We start from the raw sequence: 23,029 nt of genomic DNA on the forward strand, positions 1-23,029 counted from the left end.
TGACAAAAGTATGGCACACCTGAAGTCATCTTGATTGGAATAAAGTGTTAACACTTAAAACATTTAATTTGCAAAGGAACAAAATGAGGGGGTTCATTTTGCCATAGAAATTATGATTAGTGCTGAAGAAAGAAAAATTAGGGCACATTTTGAGTGACTTCTCAAATCCTCTTATATTTCATTAAAAAAATTCTGATATGCAGTCTCCCAAGATGGCCACCAGAGACAAAAGAGCCCAAATGTAGCCCAAATATCAGCCAGATGTAGCCCAACTATAGCCCAATGACAGAATGTCCCAGAGTGTTCTAAAGAACAACTAGAGCGCTAACAGTCTTACTTATGACAAAAGTATGGCACACCTGAAGTCATCTTGATTGGAATAAAGTGGTAACACTTAATACATTTATTTTGAAAAGGAACAAAATGAGGGGTTTCATTTTGCCATAGAAATTTTATATATATATATATATATATTCACTGAAAAAACCATAGGTTTCAGGCCTTATATAGTTAGGAATTAGCATTTAAAAAAACCTTTGAAATTCACTGAAAAAACCATAGGTTTCAGGAGTTATATAGTTAGGAATTAGTTTTTAAAAAACCTTTGAAATTCACTCACAAAACTATAAGTTTTAGTGGTGTTATAGTTAGCTGGACATTTTACTCGTACAAAACCAATGAAATTGCTCCTATATAGTTAGTTGGACTAACTATATTTGGCGCACCCGCAATCCACTGCTGATGACGTCACATATTACATCATTCATGACATGGTCAGTGACATCACTGATGACATCACTGATGACATCTCAAATGACATCACTGATGACATCTCATTTGACATCACTGATGACATCACTGATGACATCATCCAGTGACTGTTTTTCTGTAAAGTTTGAATATGTTTTACATATTGAAGAATGAGTGGATGTATAAGTGTCTGGATGAAGGATTTAGTAGGTGTGTGACTGACTGTATGAGTGAGTGATTAAATGTGTCTTACTGAATGCATAGGTTAGTGACTAAACTGTGTGAATGTGTGCATCAGTATGTCTGTTGTTGTGTAAGCTGCTGCATGTGTTGATCAGTAGCTATATGAGTGGCTATATTGGTTATTGATTGGTTGCCCAAGTATTTGTATGGGAGACTGAGTGAGTGTGTGGCTGGCTGGGAGGTGTGTGCCTCTGTGCAGATCAATGTGTACTTGTATCAGTGATTGTATAAGAGAGTAAGTATGTTTTAGTATATCTTTGAATAAGTAAGGTGTTGTGTGTATAACTATATAGATGAGGTAATGGAAGTGTGATTGATTCTTTACATGACTGACTAGGTATGCGAGTAACTCCATGGATGAGTGGCAGTGTGTGAGTGTCTGCATAGGTGTATGAGTGCATATGATAGTGTTGCATTGATGAGTGACTGTATGTATGAGTGATTGTATGGGTGAATGAGTGGATGTGTGTGTAGACCTAGGAATCAGTGAGTGCCTATGTAGTAACTGGTATTGGTGTGCCAATGGTTTCAAGAATGGTAGTCTGTATTTAACACTGGGTGTATCAAAGGTTATATTAGAGTGTGAGGAGGTGCATCGTATTATCACATGAATGATGTAATCAGTGATGTCATCAGTGATGTCAAATGAGATGTCATCAGTGATGTCATCAGTGATGTCATTTGAGATGTCATCAGTGATGTCATCAGTGATGTCACTGACCATGTCATGAATGATGTAATATGTGACATCATCAGCAGTGGATTGCGGGTGCGCCAAATATAGTTAGTCCAACTAACTATATAGGAGCAATTTCATTGGTTTTGTACGAGTAAAATGTCCAGCTAACTATAAGACCACTAAAACTTATAGTTTTTTGAGTGAATTTCAAAGGTTTTTTTAAAAACTAATTCCTAACTCTATAACTCCTGAAACCTATGGTTTTTTCAGTGAATATATATATATATATATATATATATATATATATATATATATCAAAACAAAACCCTTTCAGGCATAGAGTGACGCATACATTATGCAAAAAAGGAGAGAACTCTGGGTAGTTCTCAGTTTAGGTGGAAAGCAGCTCCTGTTAGAGCACTCTCAACACCAGCGACACTCTAGATCTGCTCACCTCAAATGTCTGTTTTTCTATCAAAGTTTTTAAGCATAGGATTAGCACAGTGCTATCCACGCCGAGATAGAAAATGACAAAGTCTTTTGCCATTTAAACAGCAAAGTCTTTAAGCATAGGACTAGTACAGTGCTGTCCTTGCCGAGCTGTAAAATGACATTTGAGGTGAGCAGATCTAGAGTGTCGCTGGTGTTGAGAGTGCTCTAACAGGAGCTGCTTTCCACCTAAACTGAGAACTACCCAGAGTTCTCTCCTTCTTTTTTTTCTTCTTTTTTGCATATATATATATATATATATATATATATATATATATATATATATATATATATATATATATATATATATATATATATATCTGCCTCTCTCTCCCCCTCCCTCTCTCCCTCTGTCTCACTCACTTGACTGTCTCACTCCCTCTCCCTCTCTCCTTCCCTCTCCTTCCCTCTCCTTCGCTCTCCCTCCCTCCCTCTCCTTCCTTCTCCCTCCCCCTTCTTCCCTCTCCTTCCCTCTCCTTTCCTCTCCTTCCCTCCCTCACCCTGACTCTCCTTCCCTCTCCTTCGCTCTCCCTCCCTCCCTCTACGTCCTTCTCGCTCCCCCTCCTTCCCTCTCCTTTCCGCTTCTTCCCTCCCTCACCTTCACTCTCCTTCCCTCTCCCTCACTCCCCTTCCCCCTCTCCCTCCCTCACTCCCCTTCCCTCACCCTCACTCCCCTTCCCTCTCTCCCTCCCTTATTCCCCTTCCCTCACTCCCCTTCACACCCCTTCCCTCACTCCCCTTCCCTCACTCCCTCCCTAACTCTCTCCCTCACTCCCTCCCTCACTCCCTTCCTTCACTCCCTCCCTCACTTCCCTTCCCTCTCTCCCCCTCCCTCACCCCCTCCCTCACTACCTCCCTCACTCCCCTCCCCTCTCTCCCTCACTGCCCTTCCCTCACTCCCCATCCCTCACTACCTCACCCCCTTCCCTCACTCCCTCCCTCAGTCCCCTTCCCTCACTCCCCTTCCCTCACTCCCTCACCCCCTTCCCTGACTCCCTCCCTCACTCCCCTTCCCTCTCCCCCCTCCCTCTCCCTCCATCCCTCCCTCACTCCCCTCCCCTCTCTCCCTTACTCCCCTTCCCTCACACCCCTTCCCTTACTTCCCTTCCCTCACTCCCTCACCCCCTTCCCTCACTCCCTCCCTCCCTCCCTTTACCTCTCCCCCTCCCTCACTCCCCTTCCCTCACTCCCTCACTCCCCTTCCCTCACTCCCTTCCCTCACTCCCCTTCCCTCCCTCCCCTTCCCTCTCTCCCTCACTCCCCTTCCCTCTCCCCTTCCCTCACTCCCTCCCTCACTCCCCTTCCCTCACCCCCTTCCCTCACACCCCTTCCCTCACTCCGTCCCTCACTCCCCTTCCTCACTCCTTTCCTCACTACCCTTCCCTCACTCCCTCCCTCACTCCCTCCCTCACTCCCCTTCCCTCACTCTCCTTCCCGCACTCCCTCCCTCACTCCCTCCCCTTCCCTCACTCCCCTTCCCGCGCTCCCCTTCCCTCGCTCCCCTTCCCTCGCTTCCCTTCCCTCACTCCCTCCCTTACTCCCTTTTCCTCATTCCCCTTCCCTCCCCTCACTCCCTTCCCTCACTCACCTCCCTCACTCCCCTTCCCTCACTCACCTTTCCTCACTCTGTCTCCCTCACTCCGTCTCCCTCACTCCACATCCCTCACTCCACATCCCTCACTCCGTCTCCCTCCCTCTGTCTCCCACTGTCGCCCTCCTCCCTCTGTCTGTCTCCCTTTCCCTGTCTCCATTTCTAGGTCTCCCTTTCCCTCCCTCTGTCTCTGTCCCTCTACCTCCCTCTGTCACCCTCTGTCATCTCACCCTGCCTGTTTGTCACCGGGCTGAGACAGCTTCCCCAGTGCGCACAGAGACACAGCCCCACCCGAGCACTTCACAGGTCTTTAAAAAGACCATTTGCATGTTAATGGGGCTTTGCTGTATCTCACCTCCTCTTAGAGCGCCTGCAGCTCCACTCTGGCCTCGCCGGAAGGAATCACCCGGCCCCCACAGAGCAGCAGAGTCTCTTCGAGTGTCTCTGCAACCGGCAGTGTTTGCAGACACTCTGAAAATGTTCTTTTAAAACACGGGTATGATGTCTCATGGTCCGCGGGCCGCCAGGGAAGGCTTGCCGGGCCACTGCCGGCCCGCGGGCCGTACTATGAGTACCCATGAGTTAGACAATCTTTTGTCCATGCAATCTCAGATGTCCATGGTAGTGGGCCAATGCTTCACAATGATCCACACTCTTAGGAATTTGTTGTTCCTTCTGCCATTGCATTTCAGCAAATGTGTTATCCATGTCTTGATCACATTGCACCTGGATTATGCTAATGCCCTCTACCTTTGTGTCTCAGACGCATTAAAGGTCCCCTTCAGGTGATGCAAAATGCTGCTGCCAGGCTCCTCCTACATTAGCCCAGTCGCACATACATTTTTCCTCTTCTTAACTTCGTACACTGGTTGCCTGTCAGGAAGAGGATCTCATTCAAATTCCTTGTCATGATACATAGGGCAGGATTTCAAGCTAGTCTGTGATACCTTGCTAGAAAATTTGTGTCCTATTGTCCTTCCAGAGTGTTGTGTTCTGCATCAGCCGCTTTGTTGGCTGTTCCCTGCATTAAGTGCATGAAGAACAGTGGTAGAGCCTTCTCATTTCTTGCCGCTAAAGCATGGACGAGGCTTCCATGCAATCTCCGGAAGATCCCCCTGAAGGCTGCCTTCTGAAAGCAGTTAAAACCATGGCTCTTCTCTTGGGATTAGGGTCACTATGCTTGGTCTGCATACCTTCTATGCTTTCTTCTTTGGCTGCTGGCGTCAGAACACTGGTCACTGCACACGCCATAAATCCCTCATGCATTAATTTATGTAGTTTAGGGAAAAACTGAAATGGAAAGATCATATGGTCACATATGTATGTGTATTTAATAAAGAGTATGTTGGACGCTCGCTAAGTCCTGTTTACCTGCCAACAAAGCAATAAACCACCCTCAGTACTAATATGGTGTCAAGGTGCTCTACCTAAGAGGCAAGACCAATTGGGATTTGGAGAATGGTAGAAGTTTAAACAAACTTCCTTCTTTACCTTCTTTAACTATGATCAAAACGGAAATGGTATGGAGTTATTTAACCTTTGCCAAGGTGATCAAATTCTGGAATTGTACTGAGCAGGGCACCTCCTTAAAGATTTCCACATTATGTCACAAGGAGATTGAGCTTAATGAAATGAATTTGGCTAAAACGCTTAGTAAAATTCTCACTGAAATGTGAAATAAGTTGAAAATATCACTAAATGCTAATTATATACCAAAGATGAGTAAAGGTGAGCTATGTACACTAAGTAAAAAGATGGCAAATGAAAATGATATGAGATATTTGGAGCATAAGAGATCTGTAAACTTTCTGAGACAAGCCTGGATGAATGATGACATTTTTCCCTACCTAGATATTTTACCCAATGCAGTTTTAAGATTGGTGTTCTTGAAATGTATATGTGGTATGCACCCAATTCTGGCCTGCTCTATTGTCAAGAGATTTTGTTTTAGATGGTAAAAACATTGGTAATTTCGGTTTTAATTTGCAATGTAATGTGATCCATATTTTATATGATTGTTTGTGGTTTTTAGTACAATGTAAAACTCTCTTGAGATCTATATTAATTAAATATTGTGTTGGGACCAGGAGTCAAGCAGCCTGATTTTTACTGGGTATGAAGTACCTTGACATAACATGTGCTCTGAGAAGATATTTATTAGCAATAAAGGAAGTGTTAACTTGAATGAGGCTTTATAGGGTAGAATGATGAATTTATGTAAATGTAATAGAACTAGATTTGTGAGTGAGGGGGGACCCACCCTTTTAACTGTCTATTTTTATAGTTTTATAATACCTTGATTTAACTGTCATGCCTGGGATACACACACCTGTTAGGATAAAAGTTTTCAAAACAAATATTGTAAATAGCTATTAGTATGGATTGTGCAATGGGGGAATTTGTTTTATTACTGTTTTGAGCACTGTAATATTTTATTGGTTCTTATATATTTGTAGCTTTATATTTTCTATATATGTTGGATCTGTTTAAAAGACTAAGGTCTAAATAAACAAATAATTGATTGATTGTTTGATGATTGATTGATTGATCTGGCCCCCTCCTATTACACATTTCTAGCCTTTGTTAAACCCGCAACATTATCACATAAACTGCCCTTCTTACTTAAACATAACTATTCCTCCTGTAACTAGTCAGTGAGTAATGTGTTACAGGGTTCTTGAAGTGTTTATGTACTGCAACTGTTCTTATATTTCACAACTGTTATAACATAGTGGGGCTGATTCACAGAACTAATCTGAGACAAAATCCTAAACTTACTACATTTGGACAAAATCCTAACTTTACTACTACTAAATGTCTTCTGTGAATACCAAAAGTAGTAATTTTAGGATTTTGTCTCAGATTAGTTCTGTGAATCGGCCCCAGTGTGTTCTGCCTGATTTTGTTTGCGCTATGTAAAACTCAAATAAATCATACTCTCTTATATCTGTGTGTGGCGTCATTTTGTTAGGGTCAAGGAAATTCTGAGAGCAGCATTCTACTTTCTTCCATCTTCTGAAAGGCAGGGTGTCTGGTAGATACAGACTGAGGGGGTATACTTCATCTTATGGAAAATCCTGGATGTGGTGTCTGAGCCAGTTTTCACATTTATTGTTAAAACACAAATGAAGTACAGAAACATATTGTGAGGTATGTGCATTGCCAAAAAGAGCCTCATTGTTGTGTGGTCCCTCACTTTTTCCAGTTTGGTTTTGTTGACTTTATGTTTCTGTGCATTATGGCACTTTGAAACAGTTTTGCAGCATGTGCACTTTTTCCATAGACTGTGCAGTGGCTTCACCTAATTGTCTAATGTTACTTTACATTAAGGTCATGGTAGATGTAACAGAAACTGCACCATTGGTTTGGAAGTTAAATGTCACGTGGGCTGGAATGTGTATGCACACCACAAACATTCATAATGATCAATGGATGTGTGAGTCCAGCAAGCTCCAGTGTGTCCTGGCTGGACTGCAGTTTGAAAGCACTGCAATGTCACAAGGCAAGGACAACTATCACATCTCCAACTTCTTCCATACTTTGAATCACATGCTCTTCCCCATACCCAAATCATCAGATTATTATTTGATGTCCCAGAGTTTCTAGGCCTTTCAATGACACAGAACTCTGATTAAAAAGAGAAGGGTTTTTCCACGGAAGGCAATTATGAGGAGCAGGGGTAGCAGTTGCTACACTCTGCTTGGCTTTTTATGCCTCTGGTAGTGCCCTTCAAGTCTGAGCCTCAAGTTATACAGGCTGTGACAGGAGGAAGATGTAAACAGGGCTATTAAGTGGTAAAACTGAAGATTATTGCAGTGTTTGCATTGTATATTATTGTAATACAGTGTAAATACGTTCATGTGAGAAAAAGTAAATAGTAACACAACATTTATGTCTGACAAAATGTTCTGGACAATATACCTTCCGAACTGTCAAAGTCCATTACACGTTTTGTCCTACTGACTTATAATATAATGTAATACCACAAACATGTAGAGAGAAAAAGCACACGACCAAGAACTCAGGGCCTGATTTAGATATCGGCGGATGGGTTACCCCTGACACAACGGTGATGGGTAATCTATTCACCAAAATGTAAATCCCATTATATCCTATGGGATATATATTTTTGCAGACGGGATTTCCGCCACCGTTGTTAAGGAGTAACGCATCCAAAGAGATCTAAATCAGGCTCTTAGGTTTGGGGCTTTTCTTATAAAATGTCCTTTAGTGTTATCACTTGAAACATCTGCCTTGTTGCAATAATTTACATGATAATGGAGAGCTCTTCAACATCGTGAAGGAACTCTCCAACCCCAGCACCAACTCCAACAACATCCTACCATCGCAAGACCTCTGCGACTCCCTAGCCACCTTCTTCCACTGCAATATCGCAGACATCAATGACAGCTTCAACACCCAGGCCCCCGACAGATACCAACACCTCAGAACCACCGCCCCCAGCCACATCGGCCTCCTGCTCTCCTGGAACCATGTCAACAACGAAGACACCATCAAAACCATGAACACCATCCACTCCGGCTCACCATCAGACCCCTGCCCGCACCACATCTTCAACAAAACCAGCCCCACCATCGCACCCCATCTCCGCAAAATCATCAACAACTCCTTCGAGACCTCCACCTTCCCGGAGAGCTGGAAGCATGCCGAGATCAACGCCCTACTCAAGAAATCCAAGGCAGACCCCATGGACCTCAAGAACTTCCGGCCCATCTCCCTTCTCCCATTCCCGGCGAAAGTAATCGAGAAGATTGTCAACAGACAACTGACCTCCTTCATCGAAGAGAACAACATCCTGGACACATCCCAATCCAGATTCCGAGCAAGTCACAGCACCGAAACCACTCTCATCGCCACCACTGACAACATCAGGACCCTGCTGGACAACGGAGAAACCGGTGCCCTCATCCTCCTGGACCTTTCGGCCGCCTTCAACACCGTCTGCCACTATACCCTACACACACACCTCCACAATGCAGGGATCCGTGGAAAAGTCCTGGACTGGACCTCCTCCTTCCTCACCCACAGAACCCAGAATGTCCGCCTCCCTCCCTTCCGATCCAGAGACACCAAGATCATCTGCGGCATACCCCAAGGATCGACCCTCAGTCCGACACTCTTCAATGTCTACATGGCACTGCTTGCCAAGATCGTCCGATCACACCACCTCAACATCATCTCATACGCTGATGACACCCAGCTCATCGTCTCCCTCACCAAGGCCCCCACCACCGCCAAAACAATCCTCCACAAAGGTATGAAGGCCATTGCCGAATGGATGAAGAACAGCCGCCTGAAACTGAACTCGGACAAGCCGGAGGTCCTCATCATCAGATTCACCCCCTCTACGTGGGCTGACTCATGGTGGCCGGCCGCACTTGGAGCAGCAACGACACCAACCGATCACGCACACAACCTGGGGTTCATCCTGGACTCTTCGCTGTCTATGACCCAGCAAGTTAAGGCCGTCTCCTCCTCCTTCTTCAACACCCTCCGCATGTATGCAAAATCTACAGATGGATCCCCACCGAAACCAGGACGGTCACACAGGCCCTTGTCAGCAGCAGACTCGACTACGGCAACGCCCTCTACGCGGGAATCCCAGCCAAACTCCAGAAATGACTACAATGCATACAGAACGCCTCGGCATCCCTCATCCTCGACATCCCTTGCCACAGCCACATCACAGCTCACCTGAAAGGCCTACACTGGCTCCCCATCAACAAGAGGATCACCTTCAAGCTCCTCACCCACGCTCACAAAGCACTCCACGATGCCGGAACAGCATTCCTCAATGAACGACTCTCCTTCTACACCCCGAATCGCCAGCTGTGCTCCACCGACCTCGCCCCGCATCCGACGAATGACTGCCGGTGGCAGATCTTTCTCCCACCTCGCCGCCAATACTTGGAACACCCTCCCCCTCTAACTACGCCAGACCCAGGACCTTCTGTCCTTCGGGAGACTCCTGGCTTTTCGAGCAGTAGCAGCACTCCCCCCCAGCACCTTGAGACCCTCACGGGTGAGTAGCGTGCTCTACAAATGGACTGATTGATTGATTGATTGATTGATTTAAAGCACTACTAAATTATCAGCCTATGCCTATATTTGTGTGTGAAAATCCCTCATTTGTCAGTTATATTTTAGCTTGCTTGTAATATCTGACATCTTACATAATAATTTTTGCATCATTTCAATGTATCATTCTGGGGCCCAGAAAATTCTTAACCAATGGGTTGGGAGGCATAGTAAAGGAAACTATTGAAGTGCTAAGATTGGGACAAGGTGTCAACCCTGTCATGCCATCAGCTATCAAGGGTGTTTTATCTCACTTTCACTACCTTTGACATTTCGGAAAATTTATGTTAACTGGGTTTTCACCCTTGACTCCTTAAGTGTGGCCATTGGCCAATGACCAATGGCCACACACCCTCCCCAGTGCAATTGTCTGCCACTGGCCGACTCTGGGGAGGGTTGGCAGGGGCCTTGCAATGCTTAAAGCAGAAGGTAAAACGACCGAATATATGCGGACCTCCCACAAGGGCATGGCCATGTTCCCACCCCAATATACATCAACTCTTTTTCTGACTCCCTGGGGGAAGATGGGGCAATTATCCCAATCTGTCTCCCCCAGGGAGGGGGTGGGGAGGGCAGAAGAAAAACATAGGGGTGTGGTCTGTCCACAAGGGCATGGCCCTGCCACAACTCCAATACACAAGCATCAGTCTTTCTGCTCCCCAGGGGGGCACATGGGGCAAATACCTCAATTTGCCCTCCAGGGGGGGGCAGAAAGCCCACTAGACAATAGGGATTTTTTAAATATATATTTAAAAATATAGAGGTAGGGCTGCCCTCCAGGGCATGGCCATGCTCACACACCAATATACATAAAACAGTCTTCCTAACCCCCTGGGATGCAGATGGGACAATAGCCCTCAATCTGTCCAAGGAGGGGGCTCAAATCCACTACACATCAGGGATATATATATATATATATATATATATATATATATATATATATATATATATATATATATATTACCTACTGGCGGTCGCCAGTAGGTATATATAGTGGATTTTTTTGAATAGGGATTTCTGAAAATTCTATGTTGAATAACTTTGGCGTTGATGGACGGAATTGGCTGAAATTTTCAGGAAAATGGCACATTTTGTTTCTGAGCGTCCCCTGAAATTTTGGGGGGGTTTTGTCAAGCGGGGGCTGAGCAAAAAGGGGGGTGCCAAAACGTGTTTTTAACATTGAGTTTTCCATAGGGCGGTTGGACTCACTTTTAGCTCGAACGGCTGAATGGATTTCTATGAAACTTGGCAAAATTGTAGAGACTGTTTGCCCGATGTGCCTTTGCTAGGTCTCAAGATATGTGCTCCAGTGGATTTTGAGAAATGAACGTTCAAAAAAATATATATATCTGTGACAGCGTCCCGGTTAGCGCCCCCGTTCGCGTACCAGACGCGTAACGGAACTTCGCGAGGAGAAGCGGATTGGCTCTCCGGTGACTGTCAACATTCTAAACAGTCCGGAGCGGCCGCCATCTTGTCTCTCGGTAGGATCGAGAGACAAGAGGTGGAAATAAACGAAGGGGGAAATGAATGAAAGGGGGCAAGGTAGACCCCTCCTGACCCCCTAGGATTGATGTGGGGGCTATTAAAGGGCCCCGCGGGGCAAAACAATTAAATAATTTTTTTTTCGATTTTTCGCGGTGGAAGCGCTACCCGGTACGCGAACCGGGTAGCTCACCAGTAGCGTAACGGGAGTCCGCCAACTTGTGTTTCGGACGAATTTAGTCACAAGATGGAGGATAAACAATGTTGGGAATGGGTAAAATGGGGGCACGGGAGACATATCCTGACCCCCTAGGTTTTCTGAGGGTGGCTGAGGAGGCCCATATATGTAAAAAAAAACACCTTTTTTTTTCAAATTTTCGCACGGTTAGCGCCCGGTCCGCGCACCGGGTAGCGTTCCGGAAAGCGTAACAAGGGGAAAACCAAGGGAAATATTAAAATAATATTTTAGAGTGCTTTGAGGTAGGGTAGCTCTGAATAGAGCTGTTGTGTTGTGTGGGTGATGTAAGTACCAACATGTAGGTACCAATGAAGAGTCTAAAATTCAATGTACACCGTCTCCTCTGTAGATATTTTGTATGTTCTAATATGGGTTATTTAAATGTAAATGTAATGTAAATGGCTATCGTATATACATATATAACACATATTTATTTTTCAGAAAGAAACACATTCACTGGATGGTGTCATCAGTGATGTCATGAGTGATGTAATATGTGACGTCATCAGCAGTGCATTACACGCGCAAGTTATAGTGAGTCCAACTAACTATAACGTGGAATTTCATTGGTTTTATATCAGTAAAATTTCCAGCTAACTATAACTGGTGTCAAACCTATGGTTTTTTCAGTGAATTTCATAGGTTTTGTAAATGCTACTTCCTAACTATAACGTGTGTAAAACCTATGGTTTTTTCAGTGAATTTCATTGGTTTTTAAAATGCTAATTCAGAAATATCTCGTGTATACAACCTATACTTTTGTCAATAAAGTTCTGGCAATATTTTTTTCGGAAACAAGCCGTTTTCTTCACTGTTCAAGTTGCATAGAGACTCCTTGTAAAGCGATACAGAATTAGAAAGTCTGTACCTTGCCTTTTTTTCAACGCATTAAAATTTGCCTGTAAATAAAAATAGCCTTTCTAAACTTTCGTGCACGACCCGGTGAGCGCACTCTCGGCAACAGTTCTCAATAAAATGGATAGTGCATTTCCAGGCTTTTGTGCGCGACCGACTGCGCGCACCCGCCTATATATTTCGTGAAAACTTTGCAATCTGAACCCATTGAATTTCTTCATAGACCAATCACAGAACTTATACTACGTCAAAGAGACTAAACCTAGGCTTCTTTTTTAATATTATGAAAATTTTCAATAAATGGAGCCGAATGTCTTTTTAAACTTTCGTGTGTCACCGAATGTACACACCTTGGTATTTTAAAAAAATATATAAAAGGTTTTATATTTTAACAATTGTATGCTTGAATCGAGCTCAGAAGATATATTTAATCCGGATATGTTTGGATTTACTCCTTTTCACGTTTTGAAACTTTGCTGAATTAGACCGCTACTTCCAAATGGCGTACGTGACCAGATACTATCACCGCGTACACGTCCTGAGACGCGCATGTGAAGTCATGTGACTTGAAAACAACACTTCCAATTGGTTCTTAGTAGTTTCTATTCTGCAATTTACACGGAGCACTCCACCCACTTGTCTCACTATCTTTTCTACTCTCAAAAGAGAACGACGTTCAGCACCCTTTGGAAGACTTTGCTGAAATGGCTGCCGCCCCGCATTCATCTTCCGAATCTGAAGGAAATGAGCGACTACCTTTAAAAAGAAAAAAGGAATCTTTTATTTGGCAATTTTTCACTTATCCTGAAGAACAAAAGAAAGTGAATGCGCCAAAAGTTACCTGCACGATATGCAATTCGGTTCTCTCAAGAGGAAATCCAAGAAAAAAATATTCCTTTTCCATACATACCATGGTGCGGCATGTCAAACAAGTGCACCCTGTGGAATTTGCAAAGGCATCGACAAGAGCCCTGGCCACGCTATTACCATCAGAGGTGGCCAGCACATCTTCTGGTGGACGACCTGTATCTCCATCGAGTGCTGTGATGGACTTGAGACCATATCTTGCAAAGGTGCACATGAAATGCAACGAGTGTGGAGAAATTCTTCTGTACGGAGAGCAGAGCCTCATTCTTACTAAACTAAAAATTGAGAGTCATAAATGCCCCGAGAAAAGATAAATTTCTTCATTTCATTTTGATCCTGTGTCACACATGAAAATGTTGTTGCAAGTTTAAAAAATCAAAAACAACATAACACTTGTTTAAAAAAAAAAAAAAAAAGTTCTTTTCAGAACTAACTCATTCTACCAAAAAGAGCTCCAGGAGCATATTATAAAGGGGGTTTATCTCCGCTTTTTTGGCTTTCGTTCGTGCGCGACCGTGCGCGCGCACCCGCCTATATATTTCGTGAAAACTTTGCAATTGTAACTTATTAAATTTCTTCAAAGACCCATCAAAGAACTTATACTATGTCAAAGACACTAAACCTAGGCTTCTTTTTTATTATTATGAACATTTTCATTAAATGGAGCTGAATGTCTTTTTAAACTTTCGTGCGTGACCCAATGTACACACCTTGGTATTTTAAAAAAAAAATATAAAAGGTTTTTTACTATAACAATTGTATGCTTGAATCGAGCTCAGAAGATATATTAAATCCGGATGTGTTTGGATTTACTCCTTTTCTCGTTTTGAAACTTCGCTGAATTAGACCGCTACTTCCAAATGGCGTACGTGACCAGATACTGTCACCGCCTACACGTCCCGAGACGCGCATGTGAAGTCATGTGACTCGAAAACAACACTTCCAATTGGTTCTTAGTAGTTTCTATTCTGCAATTTACTTTTTTTTTAATTATTATTATTTTTATTGAGCATGTTCGAAAATTACAAAATTAGACACATATTGCATTACGAGTATTAGAAAGCACAGACTTTGAGTTTCATGATATAGAGTAAATATATATACATACAAGTTGTGGCAAGTCTATTAATAGTCTATAATAATAATAACGAGTAGAAAGAAATTGTAAAAATACATTACAGTTCTAAAGTCTTTATGGCCATAGTACATATATCAATCTGGCCTGAACAATTTTAAGTCTTAGTCTCTCTGTTGTTCATACCAGCTAGCAACTGCGGACCAGACCAATTCCCCATATGATCTAGATTTTTTCCCTCTAGTTTTATAGATGGCCATTTCTTGTTTATATGTTGCTAATAGTCTGTTAAGCCATCCCTGAAATGCTGGGGCCTCAGAGTCCTTCCAGCGGGTTGCTAAAATGATTCTATATATGGCAGTACATAAATAAGTTGTATAGGTTTCTGAGTTGTTAAGTTCTAGAGAGTTATCATAGCCAAGCAGGAACAAAGTTGATGAAGTTTTAATTTCATGGCCGAAGATCTCAGTCCAGTATTCTAAAATACTCTCCTTGATTTGTTCTAATTTGGGACAGTCATAAAACATATGTATCAGACCAAGTGCGCATCTGGGGCATTTATCATGATCAATCTTACCCCAAGAAAATAATTTGGAAGGTGTGTAATATAGGTTGCATATAGTTTTATAGATTTGAGCTTTCAAATTGCTTGCTATTATGACTTTGGAAGATAGTTGTAAAATCATGTCTATGTCGACGTTAGGATTGTTTAGTTTATTGGCCCAGCTAGTTTCTATTCTTTCTACGTCATCAGGATGGTTATTTAAGAAGATTTCATATATAGCACTTATTCTGGTTGATGTCTTTTGTATCAGGTCTATGAATGGTATCGATTTTAGTTCTATATTTATGATGCGTTGTCTTAATGATGTATATACTTGAATACATTTTAAATAATCGGTGGGGTGGATCTGGTATTTAATATATAGTTCATCAAATGTTGTTCTACCGTCTGTATTTAAAAAATCGCCAATGGTGATAAGGCCTAGGTTCTCCCAGCGTTTAGTTGTGTTATCATTAAGATATTTGGGTATTGCTAAACTATGCCATAAGGGTGTGTATTTTGTGTATTTAGGGATTAGGAGTGTTTTTGTGCAGCAGGTCCAAATTTTAAAAGCATCTATGATAATTTTGAATTTGATCTTTTTAAAATAGGAGGGTTCGATTTGTCTTAATAGTAATCCCCTGGCTGTGCTTCCCAGTGTTAGCTCGTAGATAGAAGGTATGTCATGAAGTGATCTGTTTCGATCATGATGGTTGGATGTAGTTAGAAATGTCATTTGTTGTAGAATGGCTGCCCACATGTAATAAGTTAAATTTGGTATAGCTAGGCCGCCTCTAGAAGTTGGTCAAATTAACTTGGGTAAAGCTCTTCTTATCTTACCGTAGCTCCAAATAAACGATGATATTGATTGGTTTATCTTTTTCATAGAAGCGTTGTCAATTAATATAGGGATTGCTCGAAACAGGTAAAGTATCTTTGGGAATATTGTCATTTTTATATAGTTGCTTCTACCAATTATAGATAGATGTAAGTTATTGACTCTAAGTAAATCTCCTTTTATTTTTGTAATTAGAGGGTCATAATTTAGCGTGTTGATATCATCAGTATTGGACGAGATATTTACTCCTAAATATTTTGCATTTTTTACTCTAAATTGACTTATATATGGTGTATTATCAGTGCATACTACCATCGTTTTGTCTTGATTTAAAGAGTACCCCGAGTAGAGCCCAAATATTTTAGTAGTTGCTTCTATTTCAGTTAGGGCCTCAGTAGGGTTAGTTGTTAAGACCGCAACATCATCGGCATAGGCAAGGACTTTAGTGTTGTAGATGCCGGTTTTTATTGGTGTTATCGCTGGCGATGTTAATAACTTGATAATTAAGGGGTTAATGTAAAGTGCGAATAACAATGGTGAGCACGGACACCCTTGTCGCGTGCCTCTCTGGATTTTAATATTTTCCGATTCGCAGCCCCCTGTCAAGATTCTGGCTTCTGGGTCTACGTAGAGGGCTTTTATTGATTTTATGAACCCCGGGCCGATGTTATTAATGGCTAATATTTCCCAAAGAAACTGCCAGGAGACCCGGTCAAAAGCCTTTTCGGCATCTAACAAAATGAGCGACATTTGTCCTTTCTCTATTTTCATTATGTCGAAAAGAGATATTACTCTACGTATATGATCCGTGGTACTTTTGCCAGGTATAAACCCGTGTTGCCAGGGAGTCACTAGATGATCAATAATTTTACCAAGGCGATTAGCAAAAATGTTGGCATATGTTTTAGAGTCTGAGTTGATCAGTGAGATCGGCCTATATGATGTTGTCAGTTCGGGTGATTTATCTTTCTTCATGAAGACGGCTATGTTTGTTGTTTTCCACGATTTCGGGGGTTTTCCATGCCATTGAATACCTAAGAAAAGATCATATAGAAATGGGATTATCACTTTACCCAGTATTTTGTATAGGTCTAGGGGTATCTTGTCGGGTCCTGCTGCTTTCCCTGCGGCTAGTTCCGCTATTGCCATCTCTACTTCTATTCTTGTGATTTCTTTATCTAGTTCTTTTTTTGTTTCATCATCAATGATTTGTATCATGTTAGTCTCTCTAAGCCAGTTGACTAGGAATTCTTTAGTTTCATTAATCGATTTTTTGTCTTCATTCTGGTATAGTTTTTGGTAATACACCTGGAAGCAATTAGCTATTTCTTCCTGAGTGGTATATTTGTGGCCGCCGTAATCAATGCTTTGTTTGGAGTTACGAGATTGAGTTTGCCGGGTTTTTAGAGCAAGGTGTCTCCCTACATTTTCGCCTGTCTCATATGTCTTATTTCGGTTGGCTTGGAGGGTTTCTGCTGCTTTTTCGGTTAAATCATTATTTATCTCTGTTTTAAGTATTAAGATCTTTCTTAGGGTGTCATCAGCCTGTTCCCCGTGATGTAATTGGTTGGCATGTGTGTATTCTAGTTGTGTTAATCTGTTTAATAACCGGGTATGCATCTTTTGTCGTTCTTTTTTACGGCTGGCGACAAAGGTGGCAGTCTCTCCTCTTAACGCCGCCTTCAAACTATCCCATACACTAATGCGTGATGCGCTATATTGATTTATATCAAAAAATTCTTTGGTCCATTGTGTAATGTGCGCTATATATTCCTGATTGACCAGTAATTTTCGGTCAAAAGTCCATTGTGCATAAACTCAATTAAATCTAGGAACTTCCAATGTAACATAGATGGAATTGTGGTCGGATATTGTCTTAGGGGCTTTGAAAATTAGAGCATTCAAGGCAATGTCTGCAGTTGCGAAGATGTAGTCTATACGTACGTATTTTTTATGAGGATAGGAGAAGTAGGTGTATCCTGGGTCCCTACTATTTTTTAAAGACCATATATCTTGAAGATTGTGACTCTGAATTAAGTTTAGTACTGCTCTAAATACTCTTGGTTTACGGCCAGAATAATTATATTGGCTCTGATTAGATTGAAATTGATTAAATGTTAAATTAAAATCTCCACAGAGGATTAAAGTACTTGGCCATAGCGCTAATTCTGATTCTAGTTCGATATATAATGCGGGGTCGTCAAGATTAGGGCCAATGATGGAGCAAATAGTAATACCCATATCTAGCTGAGCAATGGCCCATCTTCCATGTATATCGGCTTTTTTACGTACTGGGACACCTAATCTTGTTCTTGCTAGAATTGTAACTCCTCTGGTTTTCGTGGTTTGTTTTGTTGTAACTAATAGATTATAACCAGGTATTTTTAGCTGATTGATCTCTCCTATAGGAATGTGAGTTTCTTGTATGCAGATGATATCCCAGGAGCTGTGAACCATTAATTGGAAGAATTGAGCCCTCTTTCCTCTGTCATTGAGACCTGCCACATTCCAACATCCTATGTTCAGCTTTCCCATTTGTTTATTTTATATTTTAAGCGTTGCTTATCTACCAACATTCCTTTAATATTTTCTAACTTGCTCATTTTACATTGTTTTCTCCCCCCCCCTCACCCTGCACACCCTGGTTCCCACCCAACACCCTCGACACTCCCCTCCCCCCTTCCCCCCCTTCCCTCCCAAAAAAGGCAATAAGACTCCGTAAGAGTCTATAATGATGAAATAGCATATTCCAATCAGAGCTAGTGAATATGTTTGGATTTACTCCTTTTCACGTTTTGAAACTTTGCTGAATTAGACCGCTACTTCCAAATGGCTTACGTGACCAGATACTATCACCGCGTACACGTCCTGAGACGCGCATGTGAAGTCATGTGACTTGAAAACAACACTTCCAATTGGTTCTTAGTAGTTTCTATTCTGCAATTTACGCGGAGGACTCCACCCACTTCCCTCACTATCTTTTGTACTCTCAAAAGAGAACAACGTTCAACATCCTTTGGAAGACTTTGCTGAAATGGCTGCCGCCCCGCATTCATCTTCCGAATCTGAAGGAAATGAGCGACTACCTTTAAAAAGAAAAAAGGAATCTTTTATTTGGCAATTTTTCACTTATCCTGAAGAACAAAAGAAAATGAATGCGCCAAAAGTTACCTGCACGATATGCAATTCGGTTCTCTCAAGAGGAAATCCAAGAAAAAAATATTCCTTTTCCATACATACCATGGTGCGGCATGTCAAACAAGTGCACCCTGTGGAATTCGCACAGGCATCGACAAGAGCCCTGGCCACGCTATTACCATCAGAGGTGGCCAGCACATCTTCTGATCGACGACCTGTATCTCCATCGAGTGCTGTGATGGACTTGAGACCATATCTTGCAAAGGTGCACATGAAATGCAACGAGTGTGGAGAAATTCTTCTGTACGGAGAGCAGAGCCTCATTCTTACTAAACTAAAAATTGAGAGTCATAAATGCCCCAAGAAAAGATAAATTTCTTCATTTCATTTTGATCCTGTGTCACACATGAAAATGTTGTTGCAAGTTTAAAAAATCAAAAACAACATAACACTTGTTTAAAAAAAAAAAAAAAAAAAATAAGTTCTTTTCAGAACTAACTCATTCTACCAAAAAGAGCTCCAGGAGCATATTATAAAGGGGGTTTATCTCCGCTTTTTTGGCTTTCGTTCGTGCGCGACCGTGTGCGCGCACCCGCATATATATTTCGTGAAAACTTTGCAACTTATTAAATTTCTTCATAGACCCATCAAAGAACTTATACTACGTCAAAGACACTAAACCTAGGCTTCTTTTTTATTATTATGAAAATTTACATTAAATGGAGCCGAATGTCTTTTTAAACTTTCGTGCGTGACCGAATGTACACACCTTGGTATTTTTAAAAAAAATATAAAAGGTTTTATACTTTAACAATTGTATGCTTGAATCGAGCTCAGAAGATATATTAAATCCGGATGTGTTTGGATTTACTCCTTTTCACGTTTTGAAACTTCACTGAATTAGACCGCTACTTCCAAATGGCGTACGTGACCAGATACTGTCACCGCCTACACGTCCCGAGACGCGCATGTGAAGTCATGTGACTCGAAAACAACACTTCCAATTGGTTCTTAGTAGTTTCTATTCTGCAATTTACACGGAGGACTCCACCCACTTCCCTCACTATCTTTTGTACTCTCAAAAGAGAACAACGTTCAACATCTTTCGGAAGACTTTCTTTTCACGCGATAATGTGAAATACTGAGATTGTTACAGGATTTTCTATGAGTATTGTGTTCCCATTGCTGTAGAAGCACTAACACCGTGGAAAATTCCACCGATAGCAGTGATATTTTTAACGCCGAGCACCGGCGATTTTTATCACTTAGAAGCCTTCCTATTATGAAGGTTTATCTCCTAAATCTCTGATTCTCAAACTGTGCAACGCGGCTCCCCTGTCTGCCGTAATGAGGTGCTAGGGGCGCCGCGCACACTCTAGTGTGACTAACCATCCATAAATTCCACGGACATCTCTACCCTGTTATCTACAATTGTGAACATCAAAAGGAGCTGCGCTACGCCCCTGTGAGAGGCCTCACTCCCACTGCTGCAACGGCTTGGCAGTCCTCTAGATGCACAGGAACAGCCCCTCCGATCCATTGAAGTTCTGTGTCGGTCTCAATACCACTTACGAAATGAAAATAAGCACTGAAGAATATTCAAGCATGTAGTACTCCTCCTGCTACAGCATACAGAATGCATTCTATTACCTATAAAAAAGTAAAACACCCACGCTGCAATCATATAGAATACTTCCTCGAAAGAAGCCTGTGAATAACTTTAAAACATCAGGTTAACCTTTTTTTACTCTCTCATCATTGTCAAAAATTTAACACACTACTTGTCATTTTTACATAGAATAATTTTTAGTGCATTGGCAAATTTAGTATTCACAAATAGTAGGAAAGAAATGGAATGCTTCTACATTTTACCTGTGCTGTTTTATATGTGAATCTGATCTAATTTTATGAGCATATTTGACTATTTTATTAAAGACACTACACATAACCTGTATTTGAAGTTGTGTTTAATTTTAAATGAAACAGTTTACATTTTTACTTTTTATTTCCAGTAAATTTTAAAAATAAATGTTTATAGTTCCATAGGCTCAAGCAGGTCAGCTTCCCACCCTATGTCATACAATTCTGACAAATCGGCATCCTCATCATGTTCTTCATCATCCTCAGGATTTAAATCATCTAAGGGATCTACTTCCACTGACGTTTCAATGACAAGTTCAATGATAAGATCGAGATCAACGGATTGCTCATTATCACTCATGGTTGATGTTGTCGTTATCTTTAAAGAAAGAGAACAACAATAAGATGTTGCAGAGTAAGAGACAAATCTCAGAGACTATAATAGTAAAATTGTTTAACAAGAGTAACATTTTGCAGCTATTATTTAGCCATGTCCAGCGATGCTGAGGAGGTGAGGCCTATGTCCAAGTTTTCAGTGAACAGGACTAATCTCTTTTTAACCTTGGATAAGCCTCACCAACTCTGTGTCCCCTGCTCATACTTAAATGTAAAGGGGCAGATTTATGTTAACTGGCGCATCCCCAGAGATGCACCAGTTAATGTGCACCGCTGCTCTGCCACCCATGGTGTGCCGCATTTACAATGTGGAGCACCATTGAGCAAAAACAGCACAGATGCGTCACGCATCTGTGCCGCAAAAGCAGCACATTGCAGGAATCACGTCATAAGCGCGACATGTCTACTGCAATGCACAGGAGCAAGCCACACATTGCATGGTGCATCACTCCTTATGCCTGTTTCAAACAGGCGTAAGGATTTGATTCAGCAATGCTATAAAGCTGACTCAGTGAAATCTTCTAAATTTCACTGTGTCAGTTTTACAGGGCTTTCATGCAAATGAATGCCCACCCTGCAACAAAACGCCTATATGAAACCTGACGCAGGTTTCATGTGGCACAGGACTTTACAGCATGACACATCTGCCTAGATGCATCAAGTTGTAAATATGTCGCAACATAGCGCATCTTTTGCGCCGCCGCTACGTCACAAAAGTGACGCACACCGGCGCAAAAGAGGCACACGGCTATCATAAATCTGTCCCTAACATTTTAAATGATTGATTCAGGATGACGATAAGGTGTGGCCTATCCAGAGGTTTGTTTGAGGTGAGGCCTACTCAGGGTTGCAGATGAAATTTAGGCTTGTTGAAGAATACAGAGGAGATAATACATGTGCAGACCTACCAATGAAGTGAGTCATGTCCACTGCACTCTTGAACAAAGGTCAGACCTCTTCTGTGTCCGTGAACAGGCCTAAACCTCATCTGCACAATGTGATTCGTAAAGTTATGAAACACAGGTGATGTAATTGAAAAATGTGGAATTTCTTTTCCTCATTTCACAATCACATCACCTGTGTTTCCTTTGCTTAGGTATCTCATTGTGCAGATGCAGTCTAGCATATCAAAGAGTACACAGAAGTTCAGCACTGTATACAACAATTTTGACATTTACAGAAGATTCAGCTTCTCCATGCCCCCTACACATTCCTAAATGTTTACAGTTTAAACAGACGGTATGTTGTTGGAGATGAAGTGAGGCCTGTCTTGCAACATGGTGCATCTTTTGCATCACTGCTGCATTGGTTTCATGTGGCACAGGACTTTACAGCAGGACACATCTGCCTAGATGCATCAAGTTGTAAATATGTCGCACCATAGCAAATCTTTTGCACCGCCGCTGCGTCACAAAAGTGACGCACAGCGGCGCAAAAGAAGCACACACCTATCATAAATCTGTCCCTAACATTTTAAATGATTGATTCAGGATGACGATAAGGTGTGCCCTATCCAGAGGTTTGTTTGAGGTGAGGCCTCCATATTAATATATATCCTTAATATAATAATCCTCTAAGGATGCATACATATTTGCGTAGCGGCCCATGGCAGGAATTTGGCGTGCTCTGGCTCTGTTCCACTTCCAAACACCTTGATCCACCCCCCCCCTATTCAGTGGGCTGCACGCTCCGCCCCGCCCAAACCCCCTGTTACAGAGCCCCCTACCTACGCTCCCTGCCCAGGGCTGCCATGACCCTATACCCGCCCCTGGAAAATGTATAAGACACAGCAACAGTAAAAATCAAAGAATAGGCAACATGCAGAAAAACTGCACAGTAGATAAAGAAACATATGTTTAAGATAACCCCATTGAAAAACATG

The sequence above is a fragment of the Lissotriton helveticus genome, chromosome 10, assembly GCF_964261635.1.
Source record: "Lissotriton helveticus chromosome 10, aLisHel1.1, whole genome shotgun sequence".
Lineage (NCBI taxonomy): Eukaryota > Metazoa > Chordata > Amphibia > Caudata > Salamandridae > Lissotriton > Lissotriton helveticus.